This window comes from Stomoxys calcitrans, chromosome 4 (assembly GCF_963082655.1).
Source record: "Stomoxys calcitrans chromosome 4, idStoCalc2.1, whole genome shotgun sequence".
NCBI lineage: Eukaryota > Metazoa > Arthropoda > Insecta > Diptera > Muscidae > Stomoxys > Stomoxys calcitrans.
This window is the reverse complement of record NC_081555.1, coordinates 18,844,076-18,866,122: the sequence shown is the minus strand read 5'-3', so window position 1 is coordinate 18,866,122 and position 22,047 is coordinate 18,844,076. Positions and strand designations below refer to the sequence as shown.

The window sequence follows — 22,047 nt, the reverse complement described above, 5'->3', positions numbered from 1 at the left end:
TCTTATTAAGAAAAACAAAAATAAATAAAGTGTATTATTTATGATTTGTTTTCTTTTTGTCTTGTATCCCTTTGAACGGATGTGTGGTGGAGAGAGTGATGAGGCCCTCAGTTGTAGTGTTGCCGTCTAGTTTTTTTTATTTTTTTTTATGAAACCATTTCCATTACTTTTCTTCCACAAACTGAGAATTACCGCAAGTAAATTTACCTAATGTGTTTAGGGATAAATATTTGAATTTGCCATTTTTGTTTGGTTACCTATTTGCATCTTATGGCAACACTGCTATCGTAGCGTGAGATTGCGGCACCGGATATCAAATGACAAGAGATGCTGTGCTAAAGAAATACCACAAAAAGATCATTCGTATGAACAGATTGTTTATATTATGTGATGTGTGAAATTATCCACAGGAGATATCCAAAGCAAAATTGACAACGAGTCAGCCAAACACATCGTGATGGTTGTTTTCTTGGGGCAAAATATATGATATGAGCGCACACAATTCCCAAAACAATCACACACACAAACATAACTGTAGGTGCATTTTATTCAGAGGAGTCGTATATTGCATTTGCAACACTTTACGCCCATCGGCTTAAATTATAATGCAAACATATATGCACATACAAATACATAAAAATATTTGCCGCAAGAAGTGTACGTGCATGTATGATATTCATATGTCCATGCTTGCGAGTCAATGTTCGTTGAAGTGTCTAGTGGCTGGCGAGATGTATGCGAAAATAGGAGCTATCGTTGATGGTTGTGTTTGCGTACACTGAGAGAAATGACAATAATGTGAGCATTGATCGGCATAGACAAAATATTTGGGTAATTTTAGTACCCTTTCCCTTGGGAAAGGGTATTATTATTAACCCTTTCAATTGGGAAAAGGTATAATTAGTAACCTTTCCCCTGGGAAAGGGTAAAATTAGTAACCTTTCCCTTGGGAAAAATAATTATTAGTTATATTTACCTAAGGGTAAAATTAGTAGGGGTAGTTATAAGAATCTTTCCCGAGGGAAAGGGTGGTTTTAGTAACCTTTCCCTAGGGAAAGTGCAGTTTAAGAAGCATTTCACTAGTCTTAGAAACCGTGGGAAAGGGTAGTTTTAGTAAACTTTCCCCAGGGAAAGGGAAGTTATAGTAATATTTCCCTAGGGAAAGGGATAGTTTTAGTAACTTTTCCCTTGGAAAAGGGTAGTATTTGTAGCCTTCCACTTGGGAAATGGTAGTTTTAGTAACCTTTCCCCAGGAAAGGGTAGTTTTTGTAACCTTTCCTTAGGGAAAGGGTAGTTTTTGTAACCTTTCCCTTGGGAAAGGGTAGTTTTAGAAACCTTTCCCTTTGGAAAGGGCAGTATTTGCAACCCTTCACTTGGGAAAGGGTAGTTTTGGCAACCTTTCCCTAGGTAAAGGGTAGTTTTAGTAACTTTTCCCCAGGGAAAGGGTAGTTTTAGTAACCTTTCCTCAGCGAATAGGTAGCTTTAGTAACGTTTACCCAGAGTAATGGTGGTATTAGTAGCTTTTTCCCAGGGAAATGGTAATTTTAGTAACCTTTCTCTAGGGCAATGGTAGTTTTAATAACCTCTCTCTAGAGAAAGGGGATTAATACTAACCTTTCCCTAGGGGAAGGGTATTATTAGTAACCTTTCCCTAGGGAAAGACTAGTTTTAATAACCTTCCTTGGGGAAAGGGTAGTTTCAGTAATCTTTCCCTAGGAAAAGGGTAGATTTTGTAACCTTTACTTACGGAAAGGGTAGTTTTAGAAACCTTTCCCCAAGGAAATTGTAGTTTTAGTAACGTTTCCCAGGGAAATTGTAGTGTTAGTAACCTTTCCTTAGGGAAATGTTAGTTTTAGTACCCTTTCCCAAGGGAAAGGGTAGTTTTAGTAATCTTTCCTTTGGGAAAGGGTAGTTTTAGTAACCTTTCCCTTAGGGAAAGGTAGTTTTAGTAGCCATTCACTTGGGAACGGGTAGTTTTAGTAACCTTTCTCTGGACAAGAGTAGTTTTAGTAACCTTTTCCTAGGGAAATAATAGTTTTCAGTCATCTTTCCCCAGGGAAAGGGTAGTTTTAGTAAACTTTTCCCAGGGAAATGGTAGTTTTAGTAACCTTTCCCTTGGGAAATGGTAGTTTTATGACCTTTCCTAAGGGAAATGGTAGTTTTAGTAACTTTTTCCAAGGGAAATATCAGTTTTAGTAACCTGTCCCTAGGTAAATGGTGGTTTTAGTAACCTTCCTTCCCTAAGTAAGGGATTGTTTAAGTAATCTTTCCTAGGGGAAGCATAGTTTTAGACACTTTTCCCTGGAGAAAGGGTAGTTTTAGTGACCTTTCCCTAGGGAAATAGTAGTTTTAGTAACCTCTCCGAAGGAAAATTGTGGTATTAGTTATCTTTCCTTAGGCAAATGGTGGTTAAAGTAACCTTCCCTCATGGAAAGGGTAGTTTTAGTAACATTTCCCTACAGAAATGGTAGTTTTAGTAATCCCTCCCTAGTGAAATTGTAGTTTTAGTAACCTTTCCCTAGAGAAATTGTAGTTTTAGTAACCTTTTCCTAGGGAAATGGTAGTTTTAGTAACCTTCCCTAGGGAAAGGGTATTATTCTTAACCTTTTCCTAGGGAAAGGATAGTTTAAGTAACCATTCTCTTGTGAAAGGGTAGTTGTAGAAACCTTTCCCTAGTGCAAGGGTAGTTTTAAAAATCTTTCCCTACGGAAAGTAGTTATAGTAGCCTTTCCCTTGAGAAAAAATTGTTTTAGAAACTTTTTCCTAGAGAAAGGATATTTTGTGTCCTTTCCCTAAGGAAAGGTTAGTTTTAGTGTAATTTCTCTAGGGAAAGCATAGTTTTAGTGTCGTTTTCCTAGGGAAAGGATAGTTATAATGTCTCTTGCGTAGGGAAAGGATGGCTTTAGTGTCCTGTTTTTCCGTACACTTTCCCTTTCAGTGCGCTTTCCGTAGCGGAGGGTAGTTTCGGCACCTTTTCCTAGAAGAAGTATAGTTTCCGTATCATTTCCCTAAGGAAAGGGTAGCTTCAGAACTCTTTCCTTGAGGAAAGGGTTGCTTCAGTACTCTTTCCCCAGGATATAGTAGTTTCAGTACTCTTTTCCTAGGGAAGGGGTGGTTTCAATACTCTTTCCCTAAGGGAAAGGATCTGCTTCCCTATGGGAATAAGGGAAAAATAGTTTTAGTATTCTTTCCGTAGGTCTAAAATCTAAGACATACATTGCCTACTACCGAACTTTCAGCTGCAGGATTAAAAGCTGCATCGCTTTCGGCTTTTCTCATCCGTGTTTATCTTTCAGGACTGTATCGAATTGAGGACTAGGCCCAGTAATTTAACATTCTTCGGCAACTTCAGAGAGCGAAGCTTTAAATCTGGTTTAATATTTCTACTGTTAAAGCACTAGCTCCGTTTTCTTTGGTTTCGTCCCCAACCCATTCTCATAGCCCAATTCGACAGTCACCTCAGAGACCTTTTCATCACCTCAGAGACCTTTGAGATGCAAAAGGACTATAACAATCGAGAGAATTGGCAAGAGCACTTCTCACAAGTTTTCATTTAAAACCTTGCCGCTTTTCATAAGATTTGTTCCTTCATACTAGGCTAAAAGCCAAATAGAGTACCAACCCTTACGGGTTTAATGTTTGACATTTGTTTGCAGAGTTGCATTTTTCAAGACGACGCTCCTCAACTTCTATTTAGGCCTTAACTATCTATATTGTATTTTTTGTCTGAATATCGATTAATATTCCCTATCGATAATATCGGCAAAGTTAATTTAGTTTTGCAAAATTGAACAAAAAATAAGAGATGTGACACTGAATGCATCCTATAAGGTACATTGCGCCTCAAGAGGGCAAAATTTTCATCCGTTGGATTGACTTCCAAGTGAATTTATTAAATTTGGGTTTACTCTGAAAAGGCACCAACGTTACCAGAAAGAAATTTCAATGTAGTTATCCCCGTACACTTCCCCCATGCACAACGAATGGAAAAATTCAAGTTTGAAGTCTAGTAGTGACTTCATGCGCACCGAAAATGCCCATTAAATTATTGCGAAATCTGACGGACTCCTTTCTTTCCCAAAACACAAATAAGAACAAACAACTATGGCAACAACATTGAACCAGAGTTGATTGTTGCCAATTTCGTGAGCATTCAATTACATTGCCAATTAATTGAAGCGTAATATGTTATGGCGCAACGACATGGCGCTACTATTTTGCTCATAGAACTCAATACCACTTCTGCAGAATGTGTTTGCAGTTTCTTCGTCACATTTTTTTAATGCGTTTTGACAGTTGATCTGCCGAAAAATCGAATCTCAATAGCTTTACCCAAGAAAATTATCATTTGTCTGTACCCCTGCCAAATTCGACTACAAAAAAGCCCAGAATGGCAACCCGGTTTACTATCCATCTCACCAACTTGTTCAATTTGCACCTTATCGTTTGTGTGGTGTGAAGGCCCTTTAACCTATGCTTTGGTGTGGTTATGCTGCTTCTTCACACACTCAGTTTTTTTTCGGTGTAATAAATGAGATCGGATTAGTGTAGCTTAAAACACTCTTAAATATTTTGTTTAACGAACAGTAACAGTAGTAGTGATCGTGTGCTGAGCGGCGAAACATTAACACCACACACCCAACACACACTTCTCACTGAAAGTTTGTTGTTGTTGCTGTTGTTTTTATTTACAAAAAGCTCAGAAACAGAAACCGAAACCCAAACAAAACAATTCAATTCGCAAACTGTTATAAGGCGGGTGTCGGACAGTCGGTCGGTCGGTGTACGGTTAATGTTGGTGTGCGTGCGAAACGATTCCATTGATTCATTCAGAACAACGCGAAACAAACGAAATTTGTGAAAGAAAAGTGCAAAAAAAAACAAGTGAAGTGAAGAAGCAAATAAGGCCTGGAAAAAGGTAATAATACGAAAAAGAAGAAGATACAACAGCTGTGCCCCCCAAAACCGCACCATAATCAGCACGGCATTGGCCGGCAGCAGCTGTGGTAAATAAAGTGCAAGTGTAAATGGAAAAGTAATTAAAGAATAATATTTGTGAGTGTGTGTGGCTGAAGCAAACAAACAACAGCACTGAAACAAGTTGAAAAGAATGTTTAACGCCAAACGTTGACCGGTCGGTGGTGATGATGATGTGTGGTATTTAATAAATTTTTGACACCTTTGCTAAACCAATTCAATTTAAAAACAAAAAATCGAAAAATCATTCATAAATATACAACAATTTTTTAATAATGATGGCTGTTGCCAAAAAATATAATTGAAATACGTATTAATTACTCCAAATGCTTATGACTTGCGTCAACAATCAACCAACCCCACCACCACGTTCACTTACCTGCTCCTAATGATGATCGAAAATGTAGAAACTAGTTTTGGTTTTTGTTGTTGTTATCCATTTGGTTTATTTTTGATTCTTGGCCTAGAGATCTCTGAGTTGTTTATTTGTGTTTCAAACAAACTGGTTTTGGTCCGCGTTGACAAATGCAAAGAACCCAACATCGCCAAAAACACTCCAACACACAACACAATTGACTCGGCAAAACTTTTTCTCAACTTTAGCGGTTTGTTGTTTAAATGTCTATTTGCCAGGTCAATAGCAACAACAACAACATCGCCTGAAATAAACACAACTTTTGGGAAGAAATCTGGTACACACATGCATATAGCTGTGTGTATACTCCTCATACCCAACACTCGCACTCTCTCTCTCACTCTCACAGTGCGTATGGAAAGAATTTTGTGTTTACTTTACAGATTAGAACTTCTCGAACTTCGCTTGAATGTTGGCATGAAGAGGCAGCATGGTACATACATATCATTGAATACGGTAATACATTTGTGCATATTGTCAGATGATGATCAAGGTTAATGGGGGTTGTGCTAAGGTAAAAAGTACCTGTGAAAAATTTCAAGCAGATGTCTTTATTCATTCGACCGAAAGACGGACATGACTAGATCAAGTTAGAATGTCAAAAATGGCTAGTTTAGGAGTTTATAGTGGCTCTAGAAGCCCAATCGATGGATTGGTGGGTGTTCAAAGTCATAGGTGTACTTCATATAGAGATCTCGGTCCCAAAGGTCAACAGTTTAAATTTCTAGCGGCTGAAGAAGCCAAGAAGAAGCGGGAAGGGCACCGTGGCGCAGAGGTTACCATTCCCCCTATGAAGCCGAACGCCTGGCTTGAACATCAGAAAAACTTTCAGCGGAGGTTGTTTCCTTACTAATGGTGGCTAGTTTTGTGTGGTATCTTGCCATGTTAAAACTTCTTTTCCAAATGGCGTTCCTATGCGGCACGCCACATAATGTTTACGCCCCTTAAATATTAATCGGACTGCACTCATTGATATGAGAGAAGTATCCCCTGTTCCTAAATGGAATGTTCATTGGAAATTTAGTATCTACTTGCGGACTGGACTACTCTGGACAATATTTGGGATATGAGGGTCATGAGTCTACTATGTATACTAGGAGGCCACCGTAGCGCAGAGGTTACCATGTCCGCCTATGACGCTAAATGCCCGGGTTCGAATCCTGGCGAGACCATCAGAAAATTTTTCAGTGGTGGTTTTCCCCTCCTAATGCTGGCAACATTTGTGAGGTACTATGCCATGTAAAACTTCTCTCCAAAAAAGGTGTCGCACTTCGGCACGCCGTTCGGACTCGGGTATAAAAAGGAGGCCCCTTATCATTGAGCTTAAACTTAAATCGGACCGCACTCATTGTTACGAGAGAAATTTGCCCCTGTTCCTTAGTGGAATGTTCATGGGCGAAATTTGCAATTGGCATTTGAGTCTACTATGTGTACCAAACTTCAACTCAATTATTAAAAAATTGAGGCTTGTTGGGCTCGAGAAAAAACCAGCAAAGATCTGGGATGAATGCCGTGAAGAAGGAGTCGTGAAGAGCAAAAACGAGAAAGATTCTATGGATAATAGGAGGCAAGTAGGTTGTGCAAAGTGCTCTGTAAAGATCCCAGCACTCCAGAAGGATGCCGGTGATAAAATATATCGAAATACTCATAGTAGCTGCCTAAACAGAGGTACTTTCCACGACAGCTACCGGGAAATAGTAGGTATTTTAAAGGAGATACCTTTTCTAGGCAGCTAGCATTAGGTCGACTTTCCAGCCATTTAGATCGGCCAGACCAGACGTAAAAAATCGAACACTACTATAGGAATCCCTTTGTATTAACCTACCATGGCTAGAATGGATTTTCAGGGCAAGGCTGGGATGGTATAGTAAGATAAAAGATTGTGGACCCATCAGTCTGCCAACGTTTATACTCAAAACACTGAACGAGCTACATGCGAGAGACATGGACAGCGGAAAACTTCATTGGGGAATAAAAAGCATACCTCAAGAGTAGGTCATTAAAGACGGCCCTCTACGAAGTGGTACAAGAGATCGAGACGTCTCTCTAAATGAAGGAGTAAGCCATGGCGTTCTTCCTGGGTATCCAAAGAGAATTTGACAACAGAAGATCAGCTTATTAGATCCGCCCTGGATAAACCACTGCCGCGTTGCCAAATTTCATTGAAGTCTTATCCGTTTTAGGGGGATCAAGACGTCTCTCTGAATGAAGGAGTAAGCCATGGCGGTCTTCCTGAATATCCAGGAAGCATTTAACAACAGAAAATAGGCTCATTAGACTCCGTCCTGGATCAACCACTGTTGCGTTACCAACTTTTTCTTAGATCCAATTATCCGTTTAAGCGGAATCAAGACATTCCTCTGAATGAAGCAGAGAGCGCCATGGCGGTCTTCCTGAATATTCAGGATGAATTTAACAACGGAAGATAGGCTCATTTGACTTCGCATTAGATCTACCACAGCTGCGTTGCCAAATTTCTTTGAGGTCCTGTTTTAGCAGGTCAACAGCAAACAAGTTAAAATTTTTAAAGAGGAAGACGAGTTCTAGATATGGCCGCAAGAATTTATTTACTCGTTGTATTGGAAACGTGCCAACTTTTAGTACTTAACCCTTGCGACTAAAGAAAATATATACAACCGCAGCACACTGATGGAATGACGCTGTAGATGAGCAACGTAGCATCTGCATTAAACTAAGACGGAGGTATACGAGAGTTGTGAATAGAAATGTCAGACGAAACCACATACTGGCGAAAACCAAAAGATCGGTCAAATGTCTAGGGACCCGATTAGAGGCAAAGCGAATCCTTCACGCGATAACAAAGGTCGCGAAGATAATGGCGAAATTAAGTTGACTGATGGCAAACATAGGTGGGCCTCTCCCGAGCAGGGAAAAGCAAACTCTTAATAGAGCATTAGCATTAGCATCCTCCTCTATTGGAGTGAAATATGTGCCAAGACACTGCAGATAGCATCGCGAGAGAATTCCTGCTCTCGGTACAGAGAAATGCGGCTCTTAGGGTCATATTATCCTACCCGACAGTGGCGGAGCCCGCAGCCCTTGTGATAGTCGGAATCATTGTGCAACATTTCATCGAAATCGGATGAGAATTTCGCCCTTTAGAGGGTAAAAAGTAAAATCGGGAGATCAGTTTATATGGGAGCTGTATATAATTCCATCCATTCATCCCCATACGATTGTACCTTTCGATTTTTTCTTAAGGGTTTCCCTTATTTCTAGTGGAACTAACTCATTTCGAGTTACATCCGAGTTCTGCATCATCAGTGTCTCTGGGACTACATTTCACATCAGCGTACATACCAAAGTTTTATTGTTGGCATAGAAAACTTACTGCACTTAACCTGACATTGCTTCTATTAGGCATTCAACCTTTTTTTCAAAAGCTTCAACTCTCTGCAACATCAGTGTCTCTACTAGGGCTGCAGAGTCGAGTTTTTGAGGTCAGAATTTGGTTCGGAGTTGAGCACGGTTGCCCTAACTCCGAACCGCTCTCCGACTCCGGCTGGCCTCGTCTCTATAACAAGCATCGAAGTTAGCATAAGAACGTTTTATAGTACATAGTTTCTATTGTAGATGAATGAAGATCACATGACTTTTCAAGCTCACTAAGTATCCAAGGTGGTGGATTTGTTCCGTCGGAACTTTAAGATTTTTTTTTGGTATTTTTTTTCGTTTTTTTTTATTAATTTTAATTTTCTATATCTGTACAACTACCATGTTTTTGCCATTTTATGGTTTTATGCGGCCTTCGTTTGATTCTTTTCTCTGAAAGCCATTCCTATGCCATTAACGCCCGCCAACAGCGGGCATACATGGCCAAATACAGATTTTATTTGAAAGCGAAATTCTGTGTAAATGTGACACATCATGTATCGTGGAGAATAAAATCAAAAAAAAAAAAATATATGTAGAAAGAATGCATGTTATAAAAATTCCACAGCACTGAGAGGCCCACGTCAATGCGAAACCAGAATAAGAATTGCACAAAAAAAAAGCGAAAATAAAAACTTGTTTTTGTTATTGCACGCAGAATCCAAAAAATACTGCCATATAATATTCATGCACAACAAAATTAAAAAAAAAAAAAAAAAACATTAAACAATATAATACAAAATTACACTACAGCAGAGAGCGGGAGAAAAACAACATCACACATATACACAAAAAGAAACACATGTTTAATTGTGTCACTGGGTCGTTAACAAACAGTCAACAACACCAACAGTGAGCATTAATGAGCAAACACCCAGCACCTAATACTCGCTGCTACAACTGCAACAGTAATAAAAATTTCAAAATTAAACCGCGTGCGCATACTCAGTTCTCAGTACTAACAGTTATTGAACGGCGCTGCTCAAAACGCCATTAACACACACTCAAAAATTTTATATAGAAAATAATGGCAACAGTGTTGCCAAAGCTAAAAAATTACTCATAAAAGAGTTGACAGAAAATGTACAAGAAGTTTCCAAAACTTTGAAAGAACTTTTTATATCCTCCAACGTAGGGTAGGAGTATACTAATTTCGTCATTCAGTTTGATCTGAGACCCAATCAAGTATTTATAGTATATCCTCTTGACATTCTGAATCGATTTAGCTATATCCGTACATTCGTCTGTCTGTCGAAAGCACGCTAACTTTCGATGGAGCAAAGCTAGCCGCTTGAAATTTTGCACAATTACTTCCTATTAGTGTACGTCGATTGGGACTGTAAATGGGTCATATTGGTCCATGTTTTTATACAGCTGCCATATAAACCAATCTCAGATCTTGGCTACTTGAGCCTCTAGAGGGCGCAATAGTTATCCGATTTGGCTGACATTTTGCATGAAGTGTTTTGTTTTAACTTTTAACAACTATGCCAAGTATGGTCCAAATCGGTTTATAACCTGATATAGCTCCCATATAAGTCGATCTCGTATCTTGACTTCTTGAGCCGCTAGAGGACGTAATTCTTATCCGATTTTGGCTGAAATTTAGCATGAAGCGTTTTATTTTAGCTTTCAACATCTATACCAAATGTGGTCCAAATCGGTTTATAACCTGATATAGCTCCCATATTAACCGATTTCGTATATTGACTTCTTACGCCGATAGAGGGCGCAATTATTATACGATTTGTTTGAAATTTAGCATGAAGTGTTTTATTTTAGCTTTCAACATCTATGCCAAATGTGGTCCAAATCGGTTTATAACCTGATATAGCTTCCATATAAGCCGATCTCGTATATCGACTTCTTAAGCCGCTAGAGGGCGCAATTATTATACGATTTGTCTGAAATTTAGCATGAAATGTTTTATTTTAGCTTTCAACATCTATACCAAATGTGGTCCAAATCGGTTTATAACCTGATATAGCTTCCATATAAGCCGATCTAGTGGCTTGATTTCTTGAGCCGCTAGAGGGGGCAATTATTATCCGATTGTGCTGAAGTTTTTAATTGAAGTGTTTTGCTTTAGCTTTCAACAACTATGCCGAATATGGTTCAATCTCGTATCTTGACTTCATGAGCCGCTAGAGGGCGCACTTATTATTATTCACTCTTAGAGTTACTGCAAGCGCATTAATTGACCAATATTGCCAAAATTTTGTACAGTGCGTTCCTCGATGACTACCACAATATCTGAGATGTTTACTCGAAATCGGTTCAGATTTAGATATAGCTCCCGTACATATGTTCGCCCGATTTTGAGAAATATTGCAATAAAATGCTCATAAAGTAACCGATTCAGTCGAAATTTATTTTATTTTATATTATTTATTTTTTTTATTATTTTTTATTTTTATATTATTTTATTTAATTATATTTTATTTTATGTAAATTTAATTTATTTTCTTATATTTTATCTTATTTCAATTTATTTTATTATATTTTACTTTTTTATTTTAGTTCCTTTTTGTTTTATTTTACATGACAAGATTTTCAACCCTAAATATGGCAACCCTGTTTTTTAAACAAAGGGGTTTTATGTTTCATGTCTCTGAGAGATAGACGCATTGGCGCTTTTTCGGTTCTGTTTCTGTTTCTTTTTGTTTTTTTTTTCTGCTCTACTTCTGTAGACAGACATGTAATTAAAGCATTTGTTAAGCTCTAATTAATCTAATACATAAATCCGAATTGTTATTGTGTCTATAAAAATTGAGGTGAAGCAAAATGAACAGATTATAATTTTTTTTTGTTAAATGGCAGTGGCAGTTTTGTGGTGGGTGCTGCTAATGTTTTTGAAGTGCTATTGAGTTTCAAATTGAAAATTGTGTAAATTTAATAGAATGTGACTTAAACGAGTTTTATTTTACATTAAAGAAAAAATATCTAATCTAATGCTTGATCTAACCACCAAAGCATGATCTTCATGATATGGGTTTCACATCAACTAATAAAAACATTTGTAGGCGAAGCACAGTGGTGTGTTTAGGTAATATAGAAGAAAACAAAGCATACCCCTATTAGAAGGGGGTTTTAGTCTTTTTATGGGCTAAATTTTTAAAGTTTTTGGGCGTATGGTGCAGAATCCCTAAAGACCACGGATATATAGACTGATTGGTGATAATCTGAAATCTGCTATATGGGCGTGGAGTAGGAATCGGTCTTTAAAATTTGGATCGAGGTATCTGGGGAGCCACCCCAAACCCAACTCTAATATTCGCGTACTCAAAAATATGTGCAAATTTGCAAAAATTGTTATTGGAAGTCGTTCGCGTATTTTTTTGCCAGCAGAAGAGAGCGGGAGAGTGCGTGAGAGCGTGCAAAATTTTGAATGTTTGGTAATTGAGAGCTTGCAAATTTCTACTGGAGGTTTTTACCCAGAAGAAATTTGCAGCATCGAACAGCTGTTTTATAAAATTCAGCTGTTTAATTCAAATAAAAAGCAAAAGAGAGTAAAGGCTGTTTTTATTCTCCTGCAAATTTTTACTGGAAAAGTTCGCGACCAGACCTATTAACATGGCAACATGTGGCGCGGCAAGCGTTGAATTCCGTCCTGTCTTATTCGTTACTCAACCAATCAAATATATCCCAAAGCAAAGAGTGCCAAAACTACCCTTTGCCAAAGGAAAGGGTACTAACAATTCCATTTTTCAAAGGAAAGAGTACTAAAACTACCCTTTCCCAAAGGAAAAGCAACTAATACCACCCTTACCCAAAGGAAAGGTTCCTAAAACTTACCTTTCCCAAAGGAAAGGTTACTAAAACTACCCTTTCCCAAAGGAGAGAATACTTAAACTACCCTTTCGCGAAGAAAAGGCTATTAAAACTTTCCTTTCCCAAAGGAAAAATTACTAAAACTACCCTTTTCCAAAGTCCCGTCTTATTCTTTACTCAACCAATAACATTTATCCATCACTATGTACATATGAATTATAGTTGAACCTGGTGAAAGAATCTCTCTAAATTCAGCTTTATAGAAAATCAACTGCGAAAAGTTGGTTGAACATGATCTATGGTGGAGTGTATACAAGTTTCATAGCAAGAATGAATGATATTTTGGTGTAAGAACATTACTTTTCATTTCTTCATGAAAAAACAAAAAAAAAAATGTTAGCAAAGGTGTCTTGATTAGAAAAAAAAAATAAATACAACAGAAAAAACAAAGTGGTTTATTTTTTAAATTTTCAACGCGAAAAACTTTAAGTTTCAAAAAATCAAGAAAGTGCCAATCAATAAATTTACGCCAATTGCCGAAATCTGAAAGTGAAAAGGCCCCCTTAATTATGCCAAAGAATGTCAAAATATGCCGACTCCTATTATTTAAAAAAATTTAATAAGCACAAAAATTGAAAAAAAAATATAATATAAGCCTTAATCTAATAAAAAAATGTGGTTAAATTACAAGCAATAAATCTATTAAAATTCTCTCAAAACAAAATTCCAACCTAAGCTCGTTCTTAAACCTCACAAATGTTTGCCGGTAAAAGAATATGTAAAAAAATCGTAAAAAGTGTTTTGTGATTTGTCCTCATTTACCTTGAGAATGGAAAATATGATACTAAGTGATTAACTAAAAAACTACAACCACATAATTCCCTTAAAAATATTATAAAATGCATGAATGACCTTCCATCATGGGTAATTATAATTCAAACATTTTTTCTGTTATTAATTGCTTGCTTATGGCTTTTGTATGTAATAGTACGTATTATTGTTATTTTTTTATACTAGTGGCACTAATCGGCATGATTCTACATATACAGCATGACCCTTGCAAAATGTCTGTTTCTCATGCTGTCCGTCCGTTAGTCTGCGAACATATGTACATACATACATATATGATTTTCAAATAGAGTATCAATTAATAAGCTTAACTTAGCTTCTCTTGCTCTTTAATCGCCGTTATGTCCTCTCTCTCGCTCTCTCTCTCCCTCACTCTCACCCATTTAGTTGTCAATATTGCTGCCATTATTAATTCCATTGACGTCACTTAGATGATTATACGAATTTTTTGTTCTTCGAGTTTCGTCTTTTATTTGTTGCTGCTATTATAATTATTATTGAATCCAACATGCCATCAAAATGTATTAAACACGAGATTTATTTATAAAATAAAGACAAGCAAACTTGTAGCAGCAGCCATTACATATACGCCAAGCTTAATTGATTTTTACAATTGTTTTTGTCTTGGTTTATTTCTATGTGTGTGCATGTGTGGGCCAGCCAAACTCTCTCCTTTTGAGCACTTCAATTAAAATGCCTTATAAATTGTAGTTTGGTCTATGGAGCCGAAAAAAAGTTTCAATTTGTTTAAGGCGTTAATAGCCACACTATTGCATTGGTAGCAAATAATTGAACAAACTGTTGGCGATTAATTAATTAAACACATTGAAATAACAGCTGACATTAATTGCATCTACTGCGAAGGTGCCGCGTAAGCATTTGTTTGTGGTTGGTTTGCGTCAATTACATGCACGCCCTCCCATAGACTACATTAGGTGTGTTTTTTTTTAATGCCATTCAATATGATTATCGATACATCATGCAATAAAACTATCGAAAAAAGAATACAGGAAGCTTGCGAAAATACAAAATTCGTTTAACTTTTTTTTAGACCACCGGAAGGTTCGGGGGTGAAGATAGTGTCATTTAGTTACTGTCAGTTTAGTATGTTCAACAACCCTTCTGCAAAGTCTTGAAGCCTGGAGGAAAGGGTACTCAAATTACCCTTTCCCAAAGGCAAGGTTACTAAAACTACCCTTTCCCAAAGGAAGGTTTGCTAAAACTACCCTTTTCCAATAGAGAGGGTACTAAAATTACCCTTTCCCAAAGGAATGTGTACTAAACCTACCCCTTCCCAAAGGAAAGGGTACTTAACATACCCTTTCCCAAAGGAGAGGTTACTAAAACTAAACTTTCTCAAAGGAAAGAGTACTAAAACTACCCTTTTCCAAAGGAAAGGTTACTAAAACTACCCCGTCCCAAGGGAAAGGTTACTAAACCATTACTTTTCCAAAGGAAAATCTACTAAAACTACCCCATCCCAAAGGAAAAGATAATAAAACTATTCTTTCTCAAAGGAAATAATACTAAAACTAACCTTTCCCAAAGGGAAGGTTACTAAAAAACCCTTTCCCAAAGGAAGGGTACTAAAACTACTCTTTTCCAAAGGAAAGGCTACTAAAACTACTCTTTCCGAAAGGAAAGGCTACTAAAACTGCCCTTTTCCAAAGGAAAGGCTACTAAAACTACCCTTTCCCAAAGTTACTAAAACTAACCATTCCAAAGGAAAGCGTATTAAAATTTCCCTTTCCCGAGGGAATGGTTACAAAAACTACCCTTTCCCAAAGGAAAGGTTAGTAAAACTAACCCTTTCCAAAGGAAAGGTTACTAAAGATACACTTTCGCAAAGGAAAGATTACTAAAACAACGCTTTCCCAAAGGAAAAGCTACTAAAACTACCCCTTCCCAAAGAAAAAGTTACTAAAGCTAACCTTTACCAAAGGAAAGAGCACTATAACTACCCTTTCCCAAAGGAAAGGTTACTAAAACAACCCTTTTCCAAAGGTAAGGTTACTAAACTACCCTTTTCCAAAGGAAAGGCTACAAAAATTACTCATTCCCAAAGGAAAAGTTACTAAAGCTAACATTTCCCAAAGGAAAGAGTACAAAAACTACCCTTTTCCAAAGGAAAGGTTACTAAAACTACCCTTTTCCAAAGGAAAGGTTACTAAAACTACCCTTTTCCGAAGGAAAAGTTACTAAAGCTAACCTTTCCCAAAGTAAAGAGTATTAAAACTACCCTTTCCCAAAGGAAAGGTTACTAAAACTACCCTTTCCCTAAGGAAAGGTTACTAAAACTATCCTTTTCCAAAGGAAAGGCTACAAAAATTACCCATTCTCAAAGGAAAAGTTACTAAAGCTAACATTTCCCAAAGGAAAGAGTATAAAAACTACCCTTTCCCAAAGGAAAGGTTACTAAAACTACCCTTTTCCAAAGGAAAGGTTACTAAAACTACCCTTTTCCAAAGGAAAGGTTACTAAAAATACCCTTTCCCAAAGGAAAGGTTACTAAACCTATCCTTTCCCAAAGGAAAGGTTAGTAAAACTACCCCTTCCCAAAGAAAAGGTTACTAAACCTACCCTTTCCCAAAGGAAAGGTTCGTAAAACTACCCCTTCCCAAAGGAAGAGTTACTAAATCTAACCTTTCCCAAAGGAAAGAGTACTTAAACTACTCTTTCCCAAAGGAAGGGTTACTAAATCTACCCTTTCCCAAAGGACAGGTTAGCAAAACTACCCCTTCCCATAGGAAAGGTTACTAAAACTATCCTTTCCCAAAAGAAAGGTTACAAAATCTACCCTTTTCCAAAGGAAAGAGTACTAAAACTACTATTTCCCAAAGGAAAGGCTACTAAAGCTAACCTTTCCCAAAGGAAAGAGTACTAAAACCACCCTTTCCTAAAGGAAAGAGTACTACAATGACTCTTTCCCAAAGGAAAGGTTACTACCCTTTCCCAAAAGAACGGTAACTCAACTACCCTTTCCCAAAGGAAAGAGTACTAAAACTACCCTTTCCGAAAGAAAAGACTGATAAAACTACCCTTTCCCAAAGGGAAGAGTAGTAAAACCACCCTTTCCCAAAGGAAATGTTGCTAAAATTACCCTTTCCTAAAGGAAAGGTTACTAAAACTACCCTTTCGCAAAGGAAAGGGTACGAAAACTATCCCTTACCTAGGGAAAGGGTACAAAAACTAACCTTTCCCAAAGGAAAGACTACTAATACTACCCTTCCAAAGGAATGGTTGCTAAAACTACCCTTTTCCAATAGAGAGGGTACTAAAATTACGCCCGACAAGTGATAGCGTGCGTAAAGAAGATAACTAGATATGGATCATATACTATGTCAATGAACGACTTCGCAGCTAAAAGACTCTGAACTTAGGTGCTGATAGATTGTTATCATAGGATGGGGGTATCTTTATCTAGACATTCCGTTTGTAACACCTCGAAACATTGATCCGCGATCCCATAAAGTGTATATATTCTGGATCGTCTCGACATTCTGAGTCGATCTAGCCATGTTCGCCCATACGTCTGTCGGAATCATGATAGCGGTCGAACTGGCAAACTGATGCTACTTTGGCCTAAGTAAGCAGTTTATACTATACAAGACACTGATATTACCCGTGCTGTTATATGGTTCTGAAGCATGGGTACTTGTGAAAGCAGATGAGGCAGTGCTTGGAGTGTTTGAGAGAAAGATTCTTCGTAAAATATATATGGACCAGTTTGCGTTAATGGAGAATGTAGGCGACGTATGAACCACGATCTGTATGACGACGATAGCATTAAGATACAACGGCTGCGTTGGCTAGGTCATGTTGTCAGAATGGATGAAGAAGCTCCAGCAAAGAAATCTTTTGAAGGTACACGCAAACCGGGAAGACCAATAACCCGATGGAAAGACCAAGTGGTGGGAGACACCTCGAAACTTGGTGTCAAAGATTTAAGAATGAACACATTAGATCGAGGCGCTTGGAACGCTATTCTACGTTCGGCTAGTGGAACAAATGTTCTGTCATAGCCAATTGAAGTAAAGTGAGGTCGAACGCGTAAAGCTAGCCACTTGAAATTTTTCATAGATACTTATTATTGATTTAGGTCGTTCGGGGATTACAAATGGTCTATATCGGTTTAGATTTAGATATAGCTCCCATATAAACCAATCCCCCGATTTGACTTCTTGAGCCCTTACAAGCCGCAATCTTTGTCCGATTTAGCTGAAATTGGGTATGTGGTGTTCCGTTATGACTTCCAACAACTGTGCCAAGTACGGTCCAAATCGGTCTATAACCTGATATAGCTCCCATATTAACCGATCTCCCGATTTGATTTCTTAAGCCCTTAGAAGCCGTATTTTTTGTCCGATTTGGCTGAAATTTTGCTTGTGGTGTTCGGTTATGACTTTCAATAGCTGTGTTAAGTAGGGTCCAAATTGGTCTATAACCTGATATAGCTCCCATGTAAACCGGTCCCCCGATTTGGCTTCTTGAGGCCCTGGATGCCGCAATTTTTGTCCGATTTCGCTGAAATTTTGTATATAGGGTTCTCTTATGACTTTCAATAGCTGTGTTAAGTAGGGTCCAAATTGGTCTATAACCTGATATAGCTCCAATATAAACCGGTCTCCCGATTTGTCTTCTTTTGAGTCCTTACAAGCCGCAATTTTTGTCCGATTTGGCTAAAATTTCGCATGCGGTGTTCCGGACCAAATCGATCCATAACCTGATAAAGCTCCGATGTAAACCGGTCTCTCGATCATCCTTGTTGGGTTCCTAGAATCTTTAATATTTGCTGGTTTGAAGAAGAAACTAAATTTATTTTGTATAAATTTTTAGCAGAATCCATGGTGGTGGGTTCCCAAGATTCGGCCCGGCCGAACTTAGCACGTTTTCACTTGTTTTATTTTTATTTTATAGAATTTTTTATCTATTAATTTTTCGCAAACAAATTAAAAGATCCTCTCCCACCTTTAAGAATATATATTTTTTTTATATAAATTTTTTTTTTGACTTCTCTTAATAGCTTCATTAATTAGTTATTGGCATTTAAGCCTTGATTGCAAAATTTAAACACATGCTTGTCCTAAATGCAACAACATTCGTTAGCTGTTCAAGATTTCACTTTCAATTCTTTAGGTTTTGAATCATCAACAGTGGTGATACGGGGCAGCGGAATGTGACATTAATGACAAAACTACAAATTGAACGGGACAGCAAAAAAAAAAATCACATTTATTAATTATTATTATTGTTTTGTAAAAGTCACTTACCTTGAGTACCGGTAATAATTTTGTGGTTGACCCATAAAGCGAAACGATGAATGAATGGATGCGAAAAATGTACAGTAGTAGGTAAGAAAGAATGAACGGACGGTGGACGGACAGAGAAATGGATGGTTAGACGGATGGAAGGACGGCCTGATAGATGGACGGACCGACCGATTGAAGATAGGCGGAGGGACGTTCAAATGAATAGATGGCCAAGCAGACAAACGAATGGGTCAAAAGACAGTTGGATGGACGGACAGACGGGTGTACGAAAAGACGCATACAAGGATGATTTACCTTTCTTATCAGAGTAGTTATTTTGTTGGGCGTGTCTCAGTTTTCTGTCAAAACAATCACTCTACTATAATAGTCAAGCCTTGACACATGAATCATTGAAATTTGAAAAAAAACCTAATTATTGGTTTTTAGAAAAAACTACTTTTGTATGGGATTTCTACTAAATGCGTCACAAGGATGTAGCCTTATCTTTATGCAAAAAAAAGCAACGGCTTTTGCGACTTACTGTAATATTTTTAATATTTACATTTAAAGTGTACCTATTAAAAATATTACACTGCCTTTCTTTTTATCGTTAAGTTTTATTTATAACAAATGAGCGTTGTAAAATATAGTACATGAAATTAACTGATAAGAAGGTTTTTGTTCGCTTAACTAGTATTTAAAAGTCTATGGACGTCATTATTGCCTTATTGACATAATTTTGTTGTTACTGTTAAATGTGATTTAAAATGCGTCATATTCAACATTTTGTAAGCAATAACATTTATCTTACATCGTCAATTATGAGTAATTACATTTATTATATAGTAAACAAGTATATACCAGGTCGCTTCGCTGCCCTCGATGGTACAACCAATATTAAGGTGCAACTGTATCGCAATTTTAAGACCTTTAGCTCAATCTGTAAATAAAGTACCTTATGTACGTTTTAGATCCTAAATGTACAAATTTCAAAAAATCTTCTTGTCATCTTGTACATGCTGCCAAGATGTACCTGTATCCTAAATTTCAGAACTGTAGCTCAGTCTGTAAAGAAAGTACCATTTTGTACGGTTTAGTACCAAAATGAACGAATCTGGAAAAAATTTTCTAGTCGTCCGGTACATACTGCTAAGATGTACCTGTATTCCAAATTTTAGAGCTGAAGCTCAGTCTGTAAAGAAAGTACCATTTTGTACGTTTTAGTACCAAAATGTAAGAATATCATAAAATTCATTTTGTTGCCCGATATATAGGTCAAGATGTACCTGTATTCCAAAATTGAAAACTGTAGCTCAATCCGTAAAGAAGGTACCATTTTGTACGTTTTAGTACCAAAATGTACGAATATCAAAACAATCTTCTAGACGCCCGGTACATACTGCCAAGATGTATCTGTATCCCAAATTTCAGAGCTGTAGCTCTGGCTGTAAAGAAAGTACCATTTTGCACGTTTTAGTACCAAAATGTACGAATATCAAAAAAAAAAATCTAGTCATCCGATACATAGGTCAAGATGTACCTACATTCTTCATTTCAGAGCTGTAGCTCAATCCGTAAAGAAAGTACCATTTTGTACGCTTTAGTACTAAAATTTACGAATTTAAAAAAAAATCTTCTAGTCGCCCGATACATACTGCCAAGATGTATCTGTATCCAAAATTTCAGAGCTGTAGCTCTGGCTGTAAAAAAAGTACCATTTTGTACGTTTTAGTACCATAATGTACGATTTGTATCATTTTGTATCAAAATGTGCGATTTGTGAAAAAAACTTTTAGTCGGCCAACATATATTTCCTAGTTGAACCTACATGTTAGATTTCAGAGCTCTACTTCAATCTGCAAAGAAAGTACGAAATGGTACCAAATACGGTAGTAAACGTGTGTTTCTCCCGTTTCCAGTACTAATTTTCATATTTTTTCTATCTAGCCCCTTTATTTCGCAACAATAATCATTTAGGCCAAATTTCGAAGTTTTAGCACTTCACCTATTTCGTACCCTTTTTTGGACCTATCCGTTGTCGCTGGGCAAACATAAACCATTTCGTACTTTTTAGTACCTTAACGTACGAATATCACCAAATCCCATCTTATCTCACGCCTCCAATCATCATTTAGTAACCCATTATATATTTCCTTCTTGTATCTACATGCCAAATTTTAATAGATGGTCAGGATTCACTGAATAAGGTTAAGCCAAGCGATCAGCCGATATACTTTTTTTTTAATATTTGGCAGTACTTGGCATTGAGGATGTCAACTTGTTCTCTTTTTACATTCATTCTTTGTTTACGTTTTCTCCTATATGATGACATTTTCAATCGTCAGATTTGACATCCTTAATGATGTTTATGGGGCCTATCCACTTTGTGTTTTGCATGTGACCTAACCTTCTATTAGTGAATCCTGATAGATGGTTAGGTCACAAGCGAAAACATACAGTGGATAGGCCCCATGAACATCATTAAGGATGTCAAATCTGGCGACTGGAAATGTCATCATATAGGAGAAAACATAAACAAATGCTGAATGTTAAAAGAGAACAAGTTGACATTCTCAATGCCAAGTACGGCTGATCGCTTGGCTTAACCTTATTCAGTGAATCCTGACTCAAGATCAACATTCGTGTAAAATTTCATGATTGTAGCTTTGGCCGTTTGCGCCGGGCGATGATCAGTCATCAGTCAGCAATCAGTCAGTCACTCAACTCTTATAAATATAGATTACTAAGACGACTAATAAATAAATATATATATATATATATATATATTATATAATAAAGGCCGTTATCATGGCTCTGAAGCAAAAGCATTTCCATGTAATGTCATCTGACGCATTGGGAATATTTTTTCGGAAGTTCTTTCTTAAATGTCCATGTGTTGCATTAATACTCACCTGCAATCGTTACTGTTTATGCAATATACTCTCTCTATATATGTTATACTCTCTCTCTCTCTCTCTGTCTGTATTTACGTTATACACTCTCTCTTTCTATTCATGTTTTACACTCTCTCTCTATCTCTGACTCGCCTGTTACCGTTATCTCCTATATATTCTCATCAAGCTGTAGTTGTTGTCAAAGCACCAACTAACTAAACATATGTTTATGCCTAAGGGTAAAGCAACAACAACTATTCCGTTTTTTTTCTTAAGGCCCCTTTCCACCAACAAATTAATTTTGCCAAAATGACTTTTTTTACTTTATTTTAAGCTAAGAAAACGTCAAAATTTTAAGTGCTTTATTTTGTATGACTGCCTTTAACTTGATATGTGTCTCTAATAAAATGTAATAAATTTCAAATTGCCGCACAGACAATCGTTAATTGAAAGCATTAAAAAATTCAACATTGAGTATATCACTTTCGCTGACCACGAA

The 22,047-nt window shown here is 37.1% G+C and overlaps 1 protein-coding gene and 1 long non-coding RNA gene across 3 annotated transcripts in view; one reads left to right on the top strand and one right to left on the bottom strand.

The window, feature by feature from the left end:
• The first annotated feature begins 4,608 nt into the window (after positions 1-4,608).
• LOC131997321 (mucin-2-like) overlaps positions 4,609-22,047 on the top strand; it is a 148,816-nt gene continuing 131,377 nt past the window's right edge. Inside the window, exon 1 of one of the 2 annotated variants that reach the window (XM_059368119.1) lies at positions 4,609-4,918. The gene's annotated coding sequence lies outside the window, so the exon portion shown is untranslated. The remainder of the gene's footprint in view (positions 4,919-22,047) is intronic. The other variant, XM_059368118.1, reaches the window with a different exon arrangement.
• On the bottom strand, positions 18,371-19,223 carry LOC131997322 (uncharacterized). Its single transcript, XR_009398191.1, has 2 exons — positions 18,970-19,223; positions 18,371-18,599 (listed from the first exon to the last, which is right to left on the bottom strand). It is a non-coding gene; the product is annotated as an uncharacterized LOC131997322 (long non-coding RNA).